The 17,455-nt window shown below is 36.3% G+C and overlaps 1 protein-coding gene across 2 annotated transcripts in view; it reads right to left on the bottom strand.

The window, feature by feature from the left end:
- Positions 1 to 17,179, bottom strand: part of FHIT (fragile histidine triad diadenosine triphosphatase) — a 607,729-nt gene extending 590,550 nt beyond the window's left edge. The window contains exon 1 of one of the 2 annotated variants that reach the window (XM_054216108.1): positions 17,113 to 17,179. The gene's annotated coding sequence lies outside the window, so the exon portion shown is untranslated. The remainder of the gene's footprint in view (positions 1 to 17,112) is intronic. The other variant, XM_054216110.1, reaches the window with a different exon arrangement.
- Between the last annotated feature and the right edge of the window lie 276 nt (positions 17,180 to 17,455).

The raw sequence follows: 17,455 nt of genomic DNA on the forward strand, positions 1-17,455 counted from the left end.
TTCCCAAGTACCCATAACGCATGATGGAGCCCTGTTTTCCTGGCTGAACACCTGCCTGCTGATAGGAAGCGGTGAACAGATTCCTTGGTTTGCTTTGCTTGCGTTCAGGGTTTTTGCTTTACTTACTAAACTGTCTTTATTTCAACCCATGAGTTTTCTCACTTTTACTCTTCCGATCATCTTCCCCATCCCACTGTGGGGGGAGTGAGAGAGTGGCTGCGTGGTCTAGATTGCTGGCTGGGGTTAAACCACGACATCATGCTACATGGTGGATCTATTTGAAAAAGCAGATACTGAGATGAAGATAGTTCTGATCTTATTCTGACATTCCATCATCAGAATCTTTATTAAATGACATACAAAACTATTTTCTTTAACAGAATTACACTATGTATATGTTTCAGCACAGGTAACTTTTGTCCAAAAGCACTATAAATACAGAAGGAAAGAGCAGAAGTCCAAGACGTCCAGAAGTAATTTCCTTCTCAATATTTCACCAATTTGCATTGGCAGTCTGAATCAAGCTCAAATCATGTACTCTGGCCAAGCTCAAATTCACAGCCTATTAGATTCCACAGTTGAATTTATAGGTATTTCAATACACCATATTCAGAACATTTTGTATATTTCAGGTTTTGATGTATATATTTTTCTGTTTTGTTTACATTACATAATGCCCTTTCTCGTTCAACATAAACTTTTCAGGAAAAATATTTGCAAGAAAAACTTCTCATAGAGCTGTTCAGCTAAGATGATTCATATATTTGTGCAGTTAAAAACATATAATTCTTAAAAATAATTGCTGTTTACTTGCTTTGATTTTTAAATTTCTTTGATCTCATTCATTAATATTCATTAGTCTTCTGATGTTGGACTAATGAGAATCTTACGCGTTTATGAGAAGCTATTTAAACAATGATCAAGTTTTTTTCCGATTTATGTTTTTCATCAACACTGACAATACTTTATTCTTTGTATTCTCCAACTTTTTATTCAAACTTCCTGAAGACACAGCCAACATACTCCAAAACAAAGTTGAACTCAACAAATGCATGACTAAAATCAGTCAATTACAAACACAGAACCCTAAATGGGTAACAGCATAAACACATAATATATATGGACAGAATGAATACTGCTCATACTCAGCATCATTTACTTCCATGTTTTACATACATTATTTATGTTTATGATGGAACACCTCTAAAGCAAAAAAGAAAATATACAGCCACAACTTCTCAGCTTCAAGAATTTACAGGCACAAAAGCAGCAGTGTTGTTGCCAGAAGACAATACCAGCCACCGATATTTCACATCATAGTTACACACACAACAACATGCACTAACACCTAGTCAGTTGTATTCTTTGCATTTAAGAAAACAGTAGTTGTTTTCATATCTAGTTTCCACTGTTTGCAGTACTTATTCACAAGATGTTGAAAGTAAGTGTCCCAGCACATGCTGCACCACATACCTGCAGTACATACACTGCATAAATCAGAAGCACCCAGGGGAATCAATGTAAGCTTGCAAGCTGAGACAATCCACCAGAACATGCCAACAAACAGTTTCAGGTTAAACATCCACCTGCTCGTTAAACATTATTCTACACTGTTAAGAGATTTGCTAGTTCCCCGTTCAAAATACTGATTAACACTGTAAGTAACTTCGGCAAAGCAGTCCTATCCTACTAACATCTAGTGCGCAAGCAAAGATAATTAAAATATGCAATAACTCTCAAAGAAATATTGTGACTTCAGAAGTAAGCATTTACAAAGTCAGCTCCAGTAACTCTTACTTCTCCAAGCAACTGCAAAAGTCTTTTCCTGAAACATTGTATTGATTAAACTTGGCATAAACCCCCATGCTAATCAAGTCAATGCCACACGTCCACATTTGCTTCACTGGCATCTGGATTTATTCTCAACTGATCTAGACAAGTTGACTACTGTGTCTATTATAGTTCTTACATTCTGGTCTTTTACTGGCATTTCCAACATAAAGATCAAATACAATATACCAACTTTAAAAAAAAAGTTATTTTGAGGTAAAGCCACACCAATTTGAAACCATCCATTACAGCATTCTATCTAGGAATTAGCTCTTATACCACAAGAGGAATATCCATTATAAGCTTCCTAATGACAATACAATAAATGTTCAAAAGCAGGAAAGTATGTAATTATACAGTGCCCACTACAGCATATAGCTACCAGAACATTTGACTACACACCCATATAGCAATTTCCACACACAAAGACATCGCTGTAGTCTCAGTATTAAATAATAATTAAGAAGTTCAAAGGAAAAGTTAAAAGTTCAAAGTATCCCTATTTTTAGGACTCCCAGTGTATCTCACAGGACACTTGGTACCTAATAGCACTGGAATCCACCAACAAACCCAAACATTTCAATAGAATTATTTTACGTATATGAAAAGTTTGAAAGATCGTCACTGGTACCAAATGTTTGATTATCTGTAAAGCTATGCATATTAATATGAATTTGGTTCTACATTACAGTACAATTCTGGAAAAAAATAAGGAAATAATTTTAGAAGCTTTAAGTAGTGTCCAAGCTATTTATATAAGCCAGATGCTGTGGATAATCATCCATATTTTTTTATTCTGATTCTGTGCAACATCAGGCCTTAAAGGTCACTCTAAAAGGTAAGTATTATTAACCTTCCTCTCAAGAACAACATTTTCTCATTCTACCTTTTCTCCCTTTCTATTCCTCTCTTTTCACCTGAACCAACATAAGTCTACATTTAGATACTGATACTTGGTCTTTAATTCTGATACTCAAACTCACTGCTTGGAGATGTACCATTATAGCATACCTCATATTGAGATTTTATCCCAGCTAATCAAGTCTTTTAAAAAGAAGTCACACATCAGAATTAACATGATAAGGAGAATGTTAATGTCACAATACTAGAAGGTAATTTTTTTCCTGATACCTCTGAAAGTTAAAAACAGGATAAATCTTTATTTAATAGAAATTGTTCCAAGTAAATAAAATATATACAATAGTTTTCTATGGTTTATGTTACAAAACACTTATATTCTAAGTGGTACTTCAAATATACTGAAGTTCCCACATTTTTTTTTTTTTTTTTTTTAAAAATCATACTGTCAAGGCCTAACAGCTACTGCTTTGGTTGTAGCACTGGGAAGGGTACAAAACACTAGAGCTATTTAATGGACTAGAATTCAAATGGCAAAACTGAAGAAAAGCTGACAGAAAAGTCTCTTTCATTGAAGACACTTAGGTAAAGAGAAAAGACAGTACCTGCTGCTAAAAATAATGAATCGGTGGAGGGAAGCTTACAAATTATACTAATTAGTAAGAAGCAGGCAAGAAAAATAAGAGCCTCAAAGCAGTAGCAGCATCTTGGCAAGACTCCCACAGCAAATGCACTACCAGTCTAGGCCTCACCATCCTTCTGTGTCTTTCTAATTACATGTACCCAGTGGTCAACTGTTTGCCATATGAAATTAGAGTCCACCAGCCTGGCCAAATACCCAATTTATTAAAGCAATTTTTTAAACTAAGAAGAAATCCAGGTGACCAATCTGTTGCTACCAGTACCCAAGGCTTGGTTACATCCACACAAACTGAAGCAACTGCAGATTAAATATATACTAAATTAATCTTTGGCAAGGAAGATTAGTGCTCTACTTGGAAAGACATCTATTACTATTGAAAGAGCCGCAACTTCCTAGATGAGATTCATATTCTTTTACCCATAAAAAGAGACTCAGAACAATTTTCTAACATTTCGTATAACTGCAAAATACATCCATCCTTTCCATAAAATGTGCACTAAAACATAGAGTTTTGTTAAGTTGTGCTATTATATTCATTCAATAAGCATGTTCTGCCTCATTCAGATTTCACTTCCTAAAGTCAGAAGAGAAAGAACATCAGAATACTTTCGACAGAAAAAATCTGATTTGGTTAAACAGCTCAGGACTTTCCAAGTGAATGTAAACTTTGCAAAAGGTACTCACGTTTAAGTGAAAAATCATCATTATTACTGTTTTTAAAATCTCTTTATCACTAGGAGTTATCATTTTAAAAGTCAACAAAAATATTTCTACCATTCTACAGACAGAACTATAATGTAAGGGGATTTATGTAACACCCTTTGAAGGACAAAAATTAGACACCTCACAGATGCAGTTTCTTTTGTATTTAATAGAAGCCCACTTCTTTACTAATCGTCATTGGTTCTGTGACTGAAAACTGCAATTAGTTATGTTTCACTGACACACACATGAATCCTTTTGTGGTTATGCTATTCAACCTGAACATTAATAAGCAGGACCGTTAAAAATTCTAAGAGATTGCACCACCACCCCTATTTTATTAAACTATTTGTGGCAAAAGACTGTTAAATACTGTGTATCCTTTAAATACATTATTCTAGCTAGGAAAGTCTTAGTCTGCCACATGAATTAAGCAGGCCAAGAAACCAAAAACCAAATAAGACTACTTTAATTTTGTTTTATGTTTAATTTGTGCAAACAGTACTTAATTTTTAAGATCACATAAAACATGAAAAAATAAAATGCATTACTAATACTGTTTTATTTTCAAATGGACCTCATAGTTACAAATGAGCTTCACTAGAGAAATAAAACTGACAGCAAAAAGACAACACAGGAAAACAATTTTCATTAGTTCAAATGAAACCAACAAGGGCTACCAGCAGTAAAAACCTAACTTCTTTAAATTCCAAAATAAATCTCCTCTCCTGACCTTTATAGAGCTCAAGATGCATACGTACACAGAACAAACAAAATAATTTGAAAGCAAATTCACTGAGTGCGCCTGACCTTTGAAACAGCACAAATAATTTTAATCAGATTTGCACAATGTTAGTCTCTCTCAGTTTCCATGTAGCAACACAAAGATGACAAAACTACTTCAGGAAAAGAAAAAGACAACATTTTACCAAAATAAAAGCATCTTTAAATATTTTTTTGAAATAGCCAACATCCTTAAGGTTCAGGAATGATTCCTCTGAAATTCTACTCCCTGAGTGTCCCACTAAAGCTGCACAATTCAGCTCTACAGAGAAATGCCTTTTCTGCCAGTTATGCAAGTTTCTGTCAGTTAAGTTGAACAGATGACACCTAAAAGAAAAAAAATGTAAGTTACACAAACATTTTAAAAATTCAGTTTTGTAGGAGTGGCCAGTAGTTGCCTCCTTGATCACCTAGCATACAGTAGGCTACTTAAAGCTTCTCAGTTACATTGATTATCTTAGATTTTCAGAGATTAATGAGTTAAAAAAAATAAATCAAGATTTGCAGCATAAATAATCTGACAAGCAGTGATGACTAGTAAAGTTCTCTAGTTACAAAGATCAGAAGTTCTCAGAACTAGACATGAATTAGCCTTAGTTGAAACTAGCCGAGAAGACTTCCTTTCTGGAAGCACAGTTGTTACAACAAAAGTTATAAACCATTTATTACTCACCAAAACTGACCATTGCTTGTAACACTTGGAAAAACAGAGAAACTTTATACTTTATGGAAGCTCCAGAACAGCTTACTACAAGTAGTTGTATTACTTATGCCTGATGAAGTGAGGTGAATTAACATTGAGAGCTGAAAGCCCTGTTTAGATTCAGAATGTGCAACCTTCATCAGACTAGACCTTCCACACTGAGAGTGACAACAGCGTTCTGCCCAAGCTGAAAAATATAGCAAGAGAGTAAAACACAATAACTAAACAAAGACACTTCTAAAATGCTGAAGTTTGGCTTTGGTACTTTTGAGAAAGGAACAACAGTGAGTAGAACAGAGATCCTAATTAATACAGTATTTACCCAAAACTAAACTCCATTTGAGGGATGCAATAGGACAATATAGCTTTGTGAAATACGCTTTGATCTAACAGCACTAGTTCAAATTACTTCTTGTCTAGTTGGTTTTAAAGCTTAACTTCTTCGCATTTACAGGGAGACGTTCAGTTGAACGAACCACTTAAGATATAAGAATGGCCAGAAAGGAAGTACGAAGCAAATACTGTAAACTACATGAATTTGTAAATATACATGGCTCACAAAGGAATTTTACAGATTGGCTGTTTCCTTGTAGAACGACCACTACCCTTCCAGTATCTATGAGCACCAAGGTAAGCCAAATGTGTTTCTAAAGACAGAATCTGGTCACCTTATCCACACTCAGATCATTAAGAGCAATCATCATAATATTTGACATAGCCTCTGAGACAATAACCAACAGAATAGAGTTTATGAATTTGAAAACAAGCATTGCTGAGAGCTAACACATGTTAAGGTGGGATCATGAACAAGACAGCTTTCCAGAACAGCAATTCACCATTTGTGTATCACTGATTCACTATCTGATTTTGTTCTAGGCCAACCAACCCTTTTTGATTATGACAACAATCACATTCCTCTTCCGCCAGACCATTTTGGTCTTTTTCTCTCTCCTTTGCTCACAGTGGATTTTATCCTAGAGCTTGTGTTTTACCACAGCTATCTGATATCCTCATCTTTTCCTAATAAGGCGTTTAACTTATTCAGCTTATCAGGAAGGTTGAGGAGGGAGCTGATCACTGTGTACAGACACTTACAGTCTGACAATGTAAAGCGTTCTGACCTTGCAAACAGAGCCATACAGGACCTAGCATTTGGAAATGAACATTAGAGAAACTGAAATTTGAGTAAGGCCCAATTTCCAGACAATGAAAGTAATTAAATTGAGCTGAAAAAGTTATAAATAACTATTGAAGTAACTTATGACTATGTTATTGCATTATGATTTATTAACATGAAATGCAAGTTATCACACTGCTGTAAGGTAAATTCCAGTTTTGTTTTGTTTGGGGTAGAAGAAAGAAGCCTGCATGTACCACTAATTACAACAGTTTCCGCTTAGGAAAGCTCCAATCTACGGAATGCTCATCAGAGTATACTAGAAAAGTAGTATTTGTTCAATCACTCACATCATTAAAGGAAAACGAATGTTTCTCTAAAAAGATGTAAAGAGATACAATGCTCTGCTGAACTGCACTTTCAGGAAGAGCTCATTCAGTCAAAATCCGCTCTTTTTTCTTCAATAATTTTTTTTTTTTTTATAAATTTAGACTGAGGAAACCCTGGCCTTGATCTGATTATTAGTTAAAATTGCTTTTCTCTTTTTTCAACTACAGCTTTCGAGATTTTTTTGTTTTCTAACATCCTTAAAAATCCAAATGCACAATTACATGTTTCATTGTTTTCAATAAGAACTGTTGAACATCTATCTTAACCAGGGATGGGGGATGAGATTTCACTGTTGGCCTTCACTCTAATTTGACTTCATAATAAGTTCTCCTAAACTGTCAGAGAAAGTTTAAAGTAAGAATTTTCTGCTAGGAACACTAGATATTTATAGTCACATAGCAATAGGCTTCAAGCAATAGGTTTCAAGGTAGTGTTTATTTCAATTTTTTAAAAAACTTTTAATTCAATATATACACTGTGCTGGCTGCTAAAGATATATAAGGAAAAATTATTCACAAAGCATATCCTAGAAAAACTCTGTTGATCCACTAACGGTGTAGGCCAACAATCTACCCATGCTCTATTTGACTAAATTTAAAATGCAGAACTTGTATGACCTGATGGTAATACACACTAATAAAATATATTTTTATGCTGAACTTGTGTGCAATATTTTTATGCCAATACAAAATTTTAATGTATATTTTTGTGCCAATACTTCTGTACACAGTAATGCAACTCAGCTGCTGATCCATTACAACATGGCCACATCCCGGTTTGATTCTAATATTGAATAAATCCAGTTTTGATGCAGTGCCTGTATGGCTGGATGTCTGTAAATAGTATCCGCAAAGAAATGACAGCATTCAGCTTATTTCTAAGCACCCCATTGTCATTAAGAGCTAAGAAGCAGCAGCCACCTTTCAACAGAGAAATCCAATAATAGATTAATTATTACCTGGTCCACTTTGGATCACAAGCAAACCGGTTTACATTAACCTGTTGAATTTATGGAAGCATTTGCACAGATATGGCTAGCATGAAAAGGCTGTTTAGAACTTGTTCCTTTTCACCTCAACTGGGAAAATGCACAAATAAAGCAGCACTTCATCTATACTACTGCAGTGTAAATCTGGTTCAGAGGATGAGGCACTCTCTGTTACCCCATATTTTCAAGCACAATTTTCTGGGTCATAAGGCTAGCAATTCTTCCACCTAAAGCAACTGTCCCCAGATTTTGCATAAGCTCATGAAAACAACTGTTCCAATTCATTGTACAGCCTACAGACAATGAACGTTTCAAGTTTGTCAAGGTTGAAAACAACCCGGTTTTGTACAGTCAATTTGCTCAGATGTCTCCACTGGTCTGACTCACCACACAATCCACGAAACAGCTGTACCAGAATAACACACACATTACACATGGGAAAGGAGACCAGCAGCTGAGATGGAGTTGCTTGATCTCAAATTCCTTGAGCTGGTTATATGTATTAAAAATAGAAAAAAAAATAAAAACAAGGAATTAAAGCTTCTGTTAATAAGTCCTACTTTTCATAGTGGTTGAATCTCTTAAGGCTGACTCTGTCCTAAAAAAGCAGTAGTGCTTATGCTGTTAGCAGGCAGTTTAGAAACTGGGGTTTTTTTAATCACTTCTCACTAAAATGATTACACAAGTATCTCTAGACATACCCCTGTATCCGGACTCAAGCACTAGCTCAGTATTTCTTGCATCTACATAGCAAGAAGTTAGTCTTACAGGCGTAGTTCACTCCCATTTTCAAGCTCTTTCTCACCTTTGACTTCAAACATTTCTGCAATGGTTTCTGCATGGACTCAATCCATGCTAGCACAGCTTCCAAACTAACAGTCACTTTGATTGCCTGTATGCCTGTCCTTCTCAATGCTAGTACCACAGCAGCAACGCATTTTGTCTGGCAGCAGCGGTCTCAGAAACGTATTCTTATCATTTGAATGATTAAAATGTGATTTCAGCCTCTGATGCTTACAGGAAAAGGATATCGTATCATCTCATCACCATCAGCCCTAAAGTTTCAATATGTTTTCTTCAGGTAATATAGTACAAAAATATTTGTGAATTAGCAGCTCTACAATAAGTGGCTTCTTGCAACACTGGAAAATATTAGCGGTAGTTGCATAATACACAATACACAAACTGAAAACTAGTTAAGATGTGGGTCTTGTAATAAACAGAAAACATTCAAGGAATAACATAGTGTGAATTTATCTTTTCGAATTCTGCCTTCATATTCATATTTTCAATGTACAAAGAACACTTACATACATGCTAAGCGTACCTCAAAAACTAACATTACTCTAGAAAAGATATAGGAAAAAACAGCAGCCAAACACAGAATAAAACCTCAATCTACATTGATATTTTCTTTTCAAATTTTAAAGCCCTTGTGTACATCTTTAGGCCCACAAATCCTTTAAAAATACTTGTCTTCTAAGAGAGCCCTTTTCATTTACTTGACTACTCCCATAGAAATGTCTATTCTAAAATGCACTACTTTGAATTCAGGATACAATTTGAAGTACTCTAATGTTAGACAAAGTAAAAACCACAGTAACATTCTTTGCAGCGTTGCATAAACGTCCAACCAGCTCTAAATCTTTCCTGCTTCAAAAGCCGTACCTAGTATCCTCTTATCCAACAACTGCAAAAACTAAGCCTGATTTTTGTTAGAGTTACAGACCAGTAACTACTTACAGTCCCACACTGAACAGTTTAATTGCTACGGTCCAACTGCCAAGAACACTCCTTTTCCAATTCAGTACTTAGAAGGACAACTTATGATAAAGAAATTTATAACAGTTTATTTATATAAATAACAAATATTTAATAATACCTATTGCGTATATAATAATAGAGTTTTTAAATAGGCAAATCACTACTCTTACACAAGTCTGTAATAACTGAACCAAAAATTTTAGTTGATAATTTGCATGCAGCAACACACAAACAGGCACAATAGTTTGACAATCAACATTCACAAAACATTAACATCACTGTAGTTTCATGATAATTTAAATACAACTTCTATGAAAGCTTGCATAGCAATGGAGGCTGAAGTCCAGGGTTGTAACATTTTCTATTGAAACATTGTGTAGACTATTAGCTCTTCATTCCAGATGTGCTGGTCTAATTTTTTTCCATAAATACATGAACCTAATCATGTTTTAAACAAGATTATGCATTTTCCTCAGTAAAACATCGCCTGATCAAAAATATGACTGAAGAGTTTTATAAACCTTAGATATAGGCAAGCTCCCTTCTGTCCTTCCCCCATCTCCTTGTAAAATTTAATGTTTTAAAGCCAAATCTGACCTGAAAACTTCTCTGCGATGAATGCTATTCTGAAATAGTATTCATCACAACCATATAATTCTTAAATATTTAATAACACAACGTGCACTAAAAAGACTGAAAGCCTGAAATCATTAGGAGATGTCCCAGCACAAGAAAGAAAAAGGAGACATAGATTTCTCTGCAAGTGTAATTTCAAAGTCCTTTCACATAGGGATCTAAAGACTGTCAGCTTGGTTGCTCTGCTACTGTATATTAAATAAGCATGTAATGAAGCTACTGGTTTTGATTCATTGAGATGCCAAAGATCATGGGTAAAGTACATCAAGTTAATGATTATTTTTTTTTTTGTTGAAAGTGGAATATCAAGAAGGTGGTAAGAATCAGACAAAGCATCAAAAAAGAACAAAATACTGACAACAGAAAACAAGATAAAATTCAGCACCACTTCATCTTTGTGACCATTAAAAAAAAATAAAAACACATTAACGCTATTTAAAAGTTATTTCCAAATCCAAAGAGACGATGAAATACTTTACTTCCTACCCGTTCAGGGAATCATTTTATTGTTTCCATTAACAGAACACCGATTCCCAGTCTTAATACCAGCTAAATGCAAATTTGAGTCTGGTATGTTACCTAGCGCTTTCTAACATGCCTTCGTTATCTCTTAGTTCTCAGTTAAGACTCATACACAAATCCAGCAAAACAGTTCAGAAGGTACTTAATTTTCAGTATTTGCATAATACCATTGAACGGGACAAATAATATGCATACTTATTGCCAAATGTCAGCACTATGCCAATTTAAAGCCTTTGACATCTCAGAAACAATTCTGAAATCAAATTAAATGACATATGTAAACCATTTCAACAAGTCAGTGTGCAACAACTTCTAAACAACATAATACCTTCCAAGGCCAATACCTACTAGACACATTAGATTTTTAGCAACTTAAGATCTTGCTAAATCTGTGCAAGCCACAGCATTATTTTAATAAAGTAACAGGCAGCACTGCAGTGCCAATACAGAAAACCTGTATTTTGGAGTACCTAGAAATGTGAAGTTGATAGAAGTAGTTCCTGAGTTGGTTGCGTTACTGTGCAAATCTGATGAGCTATACTGGGAATACTCAGTATTGCAGTGAAAATTGATGAGAGGAAAAGCACACATTCTGATTAAAATCAAAAGGTTTATTTGCATCTCACAATTAGAACATTTTCTTTAGTGTTTTCCACAAGGTTAAAACCAGCTTTTTTACTAAGGCCTATTTATCATATTTTAAGTTTACTACTAGAATGACCACACCACTTCCAAAAACGTAGGCCTTTAGAAACACTATATTGTTTTGAAAATTTCTACTGTAATTTTAAGTGTTTGAGACCGAGGGTTCGTTTTTGAAGAATTAGATTTGGCATTACCCAAACCTCTCTATCATCCAAGGATACTTCTATTTCTCATGGCACAAAGGAATATAAACCTTTATCCCCAAAGGAAATGCAGCATACCTGTTTTTAACATACAAAAACTAGCTATTAGCCATCAATGACCTACCTTGAATTCATTAAATCACCACCTCGGCTAGGCACGATCTGCCCAAAGTCTACATTTTGCCCATCAAAATATGCCTGACTTTTCCAAGTTCCTTCTAAGAAGAAACAGAAAGCAAATATTACCAGGGGCTTCTGGCCATGACAATTTCTTTGATTTTCACCAAATACCAATGCTTGAGTCTGCTGCAGGGTTGCATGTTGATAATTATTTTAAGTTTTAAGTGATTCCTACACATTTCCTTTTTTTTTTTTTGTTAATGTGACAGGACTGTGTTTTTCTGGGTAGTTCTTCCTACGATCCAAGGAATCTGTGGCTCTCCCAGAGAAAATAGTAATACCAAAAGCATTAGTGTTCAAAAGCTTTCACTTACATGAAGACAAATCAGTATTCTGAATCTTACAACAAAATCAGCATTTCTGTGCTCTGTACATATAAAGCAAGAATAAACTGTAATCTAGGGATCTCTGCCAAGACTGGCACCAGGGCCAATAGACGTACACCACTATTTATACAGCTACTCATACTCCCAAGCTTTTTTTTTTTTTTTTTTTTTTTTTTTTTTTTTTTACAGGAGTCAGTGCTCTAATTTACTTTTACCTTAAGTATTTTAAAATACACATCCTCTACTCCGTGGGCTTCATTACAAGTATTTGCAAGGAGAACGTTTCACTTGAAATGTACATCAGAACGCTATCCTGCCTGTCTTCTGCTCCAAGGAAGCTGAAACCTGGTAACTCAAACAGAACAACTGGCAGAAGCAAGCTGAAGTAATCTTGTGAAATCTGGAAAAGCAGAGTCTGGAAAGGTCCAGTATCAGCAGCTGACTTTATTTTTGAACTTAATTTTTCTTTACTCACACTTTATCCTCATTAGTGTTAGCTGTTTTGTCTATTCATTATGAACACTTGCTTTTTTTGAACTCTACTTGGTCTGTGACACCATTTCTTCTACATAAGAAATAAGACAGGAGGAAAAAGAAATTTCTAATTACTGCAGTAAAATGGAGTCTGGTCAACAAAGCACTTCCTTAGAAATGTCAGTAACATACTGTCTGCAATTACAATAATCTGATTACTGCAAAATGTGCCTCCAGAATGCTAGTTTTCCTATATCTGAATAATTGCTATGCTGATCAAGCTCCTCTTCAATACCACCTCAAGCTAAAGTTTAACCAGACTAAGAATCAAGGATGACTCCTTAATGTTCCATTTGCCTATCAAAGCAAATTCTCTGGCTGACTATAGATAATAATTCTATTAAAATGCAGCTAATGAATCATCTGATTACTGTCCCAATCCTTGAAATTCAGCACAATGATATCTTCTGGTGGAATACCACAATAACAGCAAAAGATCAACTAAAACTTAATATCCATGAAAACATTCGTGAAGTTTGCAACATTTATCTCCTGAACTTCACCTGAAGACAGGGGAAACAAGTAAAATAGAAAATAGACCTTCAATACATTGTGCTGTCTGGCTATAGGATTCCTTGTGTTAATGATTTCCACTTTTGGGGACTGAAGATTATTTTGAAAATTATGATTATGAAAAAATGGAAAGATTATTTTGAAAAATATTCCAAGTCCAATGCACTCAAAACCAGTGTTTTCCTCCACCCTGTTACCAGAACCATCTGCAGGAACCTATCTATATACTTTCTCCTCTCTGAGGAGCCTCTCCTCTCCTCTCCTCCCTCCTGCCCTTATACACCTCCCTGAGGGATTACATATTGTTGAACCTCCATTTAGGGTCCTCTTATAGTACAGGATGCCTTCTCACAATCTAAGCACTTGTAGAGGAGCACTCTTTTTAACAATAACTCTCCCATCTCTTCCTTGTAGGAATATAATGAACAGATCTACTGTCTTGAACTTTAAGGGGGGGAGGGGAATTAGTCTTAATTAAGAACTTCTTAAGAAGCTGAGTCACTGGCTTTTGAGAGAACAAGCAAATTCTAATAGCATACTCACCAATAAGACTGCATCAACATAGAAAGCGATGGGTTAGCCATAAACAGGACTAGACACAGCTTACAAATACAATCAAAAAAAAGCATGTGAATCAAGTTCAACTAACACAAGTTTCATTTTTACTAGTAAAGTTTTCCAATTGCTGAACATTATGAATCTGCTTCTCGTACAACCCAATTTTATCCTTACTTTGTGTGCACCCTATTATGCAAAGGGGTAACTACTATAAAAACTTACAAATACTCAGAAGCGAAAGGCTTCAAATTCTGACATTGAGTATTTATGATGGATATTCAGAATTACCCTGTAGCTTTAGGAACAATCATATTTTCCTCATGTAGACTCAACCACTCGAACTCAGAAGGTATTTTATCACCAAATAAACCAAACCTAGATTTGGTTAGGCTTTTAAAATAAAATAAGATTCATTAGATACATATTTTGATGTTGCACTGAGAAAACACGAGTTATAGGCTACAAGGATGCACAAAGAACATATTGCTGCCAAACATATCTGAGAGTTTCGTTTGATAAATTACTGGTGTAGTAGAGAAAGACAAGAATGAACGAACATAATTTATTAAGACCTTCTTTAAAGTGCCCACCTCCCCCTAGAGGTTATGGAAATAAAAAAAAAAGCAACAAAACCATGTAGCCCTGTAAGTACGAAGAATCTATAGTAAGGCAAACAAGCCATTTAATAATAGCTTATTATTAAAAAATGGAAAAAAGATGGAGGATACCAGTCAACGTAAGTTCCACTTAAAAAACAATTAATCTTAATGAGCAAAATAAAACATTGCCTACATAGCACCAAATTATTTGGAAATAATCAACTGGCATTTTGGAGTCATTCTAGTATTAGAATTTGAGCTACAGAAGTCAACAGTTTTCTTGCAGTCTTAATACACCAACATTTGGGCCTCTGTGTAGTAAACATCACCAATTTGTCTGAAGCTGTTTATATATACACTAATGACATCCCATACACAAATCAGCTGACAAGGTTGAAAAGTGGCAATATTTTTCACTTTTGCAAAAGTAGACGAAATTATAAATACATAAAATTTATATAAACACAATTGACATAAATGAAGCTGCAGACACTGAAAAAGAATAACTTTGAGACGTATAAAACTGAATAATTCTATTTACTAAGAATTCACAAAAGGATTCACGTGACAGATGACAAAATGAACATGAGAGGATTACACACTGGAACTACAAAAAGGCAAATCCTATAAAGTACATACACAGTTGTAATATGCAAGACAAGTGGATAATCCTGTCCTCAACATTAAGTTACATGAGTTGACCAAAGACACTGTTTCCAATACCATCTCTATATCCTCCAGTTTTCCTAACATGTAAAAACATCAATTTGGTCACTAGTAAAGTCAATGGAAACTGACAAACATACAACTCAAAGACTTTTAAACTAAAATATTCAACTATTAACTACAGCCTTAGTTAAACACACTCTTCTCAGACTGAGACATAAACCATAACAAAGGTAAAACAAAATTATAAAAAGCTGAACACGAACATCTGAAAAACAGACTCAACTGTAAAACCTCATTTAATAAATAAGTAAATGAAAACAGGTAGGCTCCACAGTTTTCACATATTGCCACCTTAATTCTTCTGTTTTCTGAAAACTACAATACCAATTAAATAAACAACATGTTTTGAAGAGATTTAATTAGAACTTACATCAGAACTGCTATACTTGGAAACATAACAGCTCACACTGAGTGAAACTAGCAACATTTCTACCTAAACATATTACAAGGGAAAAAAGTAAACAAGCTGAAAGAAATACAACTAAAGGTTTCATAGTAAGTGGCAGAATTGACAAGTGAACTAAATTCAGCTTTTACCAGCACTCTATGCCTAACACTCACAGGAAAAAAACCAGTGTGTGCATGCAGAATTTCTTTTCAGCACCCGGAATGTAACTTTTAAAGATAGGAATGGTACTCTGCTGTCATTCAAAGATGTAAAACTACTCAGAATATCTAAAAATGCATTTGAGGGAAAATATGAAAGAAGGGTATGAAATCAGAGGCCCTACTATTTATTCGAGATAAGAGACATTTTGCCCTGAGGAAAAAGGCACAGTATTTAATGCCATTTTTCCATTAGATATTTCAGTGATTCAATTTAAAATTAGGTAGCCAAGATCTTACTACATGCTCTGGAATGTCTTATTTGACTCACCAACATCCAACATTTGAAAATTAATTACTCAGAAAACTGCTTACAGATGTCATATTGCATGCAATTATTCTTTGAACTGAACTTAGTATTTTCCTCCTTTTAAAAATGTTATCATTTAAGATTTTTAATTACATTAAGCCCCACAAAAAATAATTTAAGCCTAAGCTGCTTTTTGTTTCAAAAGCTACTTTCACCTGAACATCCCTGAGCGCACTTTTTTTTTTCAGTTCTAGCTTAGAACCAAGAAAAAGTGACTATTTTTTTTATTTTTCCTTAGTTCTCCATCTTGATTTTACTCATTTCCTAAGTGACTTTATAAGAATATGCGGAAGTGATCAGTTTCTTGGACACATAGCATCGTTAGAAAAACAACTCCCTTTGGCTGTGTGTATCGTGTTGTCACCCAGACTACCCAGGTTGAGCTAAAATCCTTCATGAACTGCTGTAAGAGCACCAGATCGATCACTTGCACAAAGCGTGTGAATTATTTTAAGTGTTGCTACCTTATACATTCAGATTCAAGCGACTGGCCAGACTCTCTGCGATCCTAACACAGGGACGTTGCTGCAATGACTGCTTTGGTTTTGCTGGGGCGTGAAGATTAACCAATTTGCTCCAACCCCTGCGTTTCTGCCCGGACAGCGGGTTCCCCCGCCGCTCCCGCCGACCACCGCAGCCGAGCTGCCCGCGCACCGCAAGCCCCAGGCGAGGGCAGATGGCCAAGCGGTCTCAACGAATAAACCACTTAAACTGGTGCGAAATGCTCCCATAAGGGGTTTTTTCAATATTCAACCGGGAGGAAGAAGAGGAAGAAAGGGCCGGCGGCAGCCGCCTCAGGGAGCGCGCGGCCGCCTGGTCGCTGCGGCCGGCCCTGCGGTAAGGCGGCGGGGCCGGCACTGCGCTCCCTGACTGCCCTCCTCAGCAGCCGCCACCGCCTCCTCCTCCCCGGTGGGAAGCTCAGCAGCACACGGAGGGAGAGGGAGGGGGGAACGAACACAAAATGGAAACTTACTCGCCCTCTCCTAACACGCATGCGTTAGGCCGCCGAAAAGGGGTGCGCCGCCGCTCGCTGACACCGACCTGTAGCAGCCAAGGGGCGGGCGCAGAGGAGGGTTCGCCGCCGAGGTAATGGCCGCCCGGGCGAGCCGTGCGCACGCGCGGGGGTGGTGAGGGCCGGCGGGGTGGTGTTCCCGCTCTGCCGCGCTCCTCACCCGCGGCCGTTAGCGTGGGAAGGAGGGTGGCTCTCCCGTCGCGAGGAGAGCGGCTCCTCAGGCGGCCACCCCTCAGGTTACAGCCCTCCAGAGACAAGTTTCAGCTGGTGAGTTGAGGAGCAACACCTGGGGCTCTGCTGTGGG

This window comes from Rissa tridactyla, chromosome 10 (genome assembly GCF_028500815.1).
Source record: "Rissa tridactyla isolate bRisTri1 chromosome 10, bRisTri1.patW.cur.20221130, whole genome shotgun sequence".
In the NCBI taxonomy this organism is placed as follows: domain Eukaryota; kingdom Metazoa; phylum Chordata; class Aves; order Charadriiformes; family Laridae; genus Rissa; species Rissa tridactyla.